The sequence below is a fragment of the Triticum aestivum genome, chromosome 3D (genome assembly GCF_018294505.1).
Source record: "Triticum aestivum cultivar Chinese Spring chromosome 3D, IWGSC CS RefSeq v2.1, whole genome shotgun sequence".
NCBI lineage: Eukaryota > Viridiplantae > Streptophyta > Magnoliopsida > Poales > Poaceae > Triticum > Triticum aestivum.
The window spans coordinates 340,564,417-340,567,747 of NC_057802.1; positions in this window are offsets into that span (position 1 = coordinate 340,564,417).

A 3,331-nucleotide genomic window follows, 5' to 3' on the forward strand; every position below is an offset into this window, starting at 1 on the left:
CGGGGTGAGAGGGAGGGGGCGGCGGCAGGGTTTATAAGAGGGGGGAGGGGTGCTTGGAGGAGGGGGCAAGGCGCGGCGGCGGGGTGTCCGTGGCGGACACGGTGGCGGCGTCCGGCGTGCTCGCGGAGGAGAACGCGGAGATGGGCCGGCGGCTCGGCTGGGCCTCGGCCCGGTCGGGCGCGGCGCGAATTTTTTTTTAAACGTTCCGCCGAAAAATTCGTAGAAAAATAAATAAAAATCCAAAAAAGATAAAACAAATTTTCCCCGTCTAGTTAGAATATTTAGAACAGGGTGAACATTTTTTTTGACACAAACATAAATTTTTGAAAACATGCAATATTTTTTAATGTAATTAAAATTGCAAATAAAATCCGAATAAAATCCAATAAATGATTTTAACATTTTTCCTCCAATATTTCAATCGTTTTGGAGAAGTCATATTTTCTCCTCTCATTTATTTTTAATGAAATATTTTTCCGGAGAGAAAAATAATTAAAACCAAAATCCTCGTTTTATTATTTGATGAAAAATCAAATATGAAAATTCGAGAAAATCCCCAACTCTCTCCGAGGGTCCTTGAGTTGCTTAGGATTTATCGAGGATTTGTCGAAATGCAATAAAATATGATATGCAATGATGATCTATTTATAACGTACCAAATTGAAAATTTGGGATGTTACAAACCTACCCCCCTTAAGATGAATCTCGCCCTCGAGATTCGGGTTGGCTAGAAAACAGGTGGGAGTGGTCCTTCCGTAGATCTTCCTCTCACTCCCAGGTGGCTTCATCTTCCGTGTGGTGACTCCACTGGACTTTGCAAAACTTGATAACCTTACTGCGGGTAACTCGGCTGGCATACTCAAGAATCTTAACTGGTTTCTCCTCATAGGTCAAATCACTTTCCAGCTGAATCGCTTCCAGCGGCACAGTATCTCTCAGTGGTATCTCAGCCATCTCTGCGTGGCACTTCTTCAACTGGGAAACGTGAAATACATCATGAACTCCTGACAATCCTTCGGGCAATTCCAGCTTGTAGGCAACTTCTCCCATACGTTCTGAAACTCTGTATGGTCCGATAAAACGGGGCGCTAACTTTCCCTTAACTCCAAAGCGCTTCACTCCTCGAAGTGGTGATACTCGAAGATAAACTCTGTCTCCAACTTCGTGAACTGTCTCCTTTCGTTTAGAATCAGCATAACTCTTCTGCCTGGACTGGGCTACCTTGAGCCTATCGCGAATCAACCTCACTTTCTGTTCAGACTCCTTAATCAAATCTGGTCCAAACAACTGACGGTCTCCAACTTCGTCCCATAACAACGGTGTTCTACACCTCCTTCCGTACAAAGCTTTGAAAGGGGCCATCTTCAAACTGGTTTGATAACTGTTGTTATACGAAAACTCTGCATATGGCAAATTGTCGTCCCAACTAGATCCATAATCTAGTGCACAAGCTCTCAACATGTCCTCCAAAATCTGGTTGACTCTCTCGGTCTGTCCATCTGTCTGTGGGTGAAAAGCTGTACTAAATTCTAGCCTGGTTCCCAAAGTTTCATGTAACTGCTTCCAAAACTTCGAGGTAAATTGGGTTCCTCTGTCTGATACAGTGGTCCTCAGAACTCCATGCAAACATACGATCCTGGTCATGTATATCTTTGCCAACTTAGCACTGGTGTAAGTGGTCTTCACTGGAATGAAATGAGCCACTTTCGTCAAACGGTCGACTACAACCCATATTGAGTCATAGCCTGAACGAGTCTTGGGTAATCCCGTGATAAAATCCATGCCTATTTTATCCCACTTCCATTCGGGTATCGGCAATGGTTGTAGCAATCCTGCTGGCTTCTGATGCTCTGCCTTCACTCTCTGACATACATCACAAACTGCTACATACTCTGCAATATCCTTCTTCATTCTGGTCCACCAGAAAGTATTCTTCAGATCCAAATACATCTTGGTATTTCCTGGGTGAATCGAGTACAGTGAATCATGGGCTTCTTGCAAAATCAACTTCCTGATCTCCGGGTCTTTTGGCACATAAACGCGGTCCTCAAACCATAAGGTATCGTGCTCGTCCTCACGAAATCCCTTGGCTTTTCCTTTGCTCATCTTCTCCTTTATCTCTTCAATCTCCTTATCTGTCTTCTGAGCTTCTCTGATCCTTTCCATCAAGGTAGACTGAATCTCCAGTGTCGCTAAATAGCCTCTTGGGACTATCTCCAAACATAGTTCGCGAAGGTCCTCGGCTAACTCCTGAGGTAACTCTCCTGTCATGAGGGTGTTGACATGACTCTTGCGGCTCAACGCGTCTGCTACTACGTTAGCCTTTCCTGGGTGATAATGCAATCTCATAACATAATCCTTAATGAGCTCCAACCATCTCCTCTGTCTGAGATTTAACTCCTTCTGGGTGAAAATATACTTCAAACTCTTGTGATCCGTATACACCTCACAATGGTTTCCGATGAGAAAGTGTCTCCATGCCTTCAACGCATGCACCACGGCTGCTAACTCCAAATCATGCGTAGCATAATTCTTCTCATGGGGTTTAAGTTGTCGTGAAGCATATGACACAACTCTTCCTTCCTGCATAAGCACTGCTCCAAGTCCTCGACGAGAAGCGTCGTAATAAACTTCATAGTCCTTGCGTTGATCTGGCAGAATCAACACTGGTGATGTAACCAATCGTTTCTTCAACTCTTGGAAACTAGCTTCACAATCCTCAGTCCAATTGAATTTGGTGTCCTTTTTCAATTGCTCAGTCATGGGCTTAGCAATCTTCGAGAAATTCTCGATGAATCTCCGGTAGTATCCTGCAAGTCCAAGAAAACTCCGGATTTCTCCAACTGTCGTGGGTGATTCCCAACTTGTCACTGTGTCATCCTTGGCAGGGTCTACTGCTATTCCTTCTCGAGAAATAACATGTCCAAGGAATCCAACTTCCTTCAGCCAAAATTCACATTTGCTGAACTTGGCATATAACTGATGTTCTCTGAGCTTCTCAAGTACCAATCGCAAATGCTCCTCATGCTCTTCCTCATTCTTGGAAAAGACTAAAATATCGTCAATGAACACCACGACGAACTTATCCAAAAACTCCATAAACACTTTGTTCATCAGGTTCATAAAATAGGCAGGTGCGTTAGTCAGACCAAATGACATAACGGTATACTCATACAATCCATATCTGGTGGTAAAAGCCGTCTTAGGTATATCCTGCTCTCGAATCTTTAACTGATGGTATCCTGATCGTAGATCGATCTTGGAAAATACTTTAGCTCCTTGTAGGCGGTCAAACAAATCATTGATCATCGGCAGTGGGTACTTATTTTTG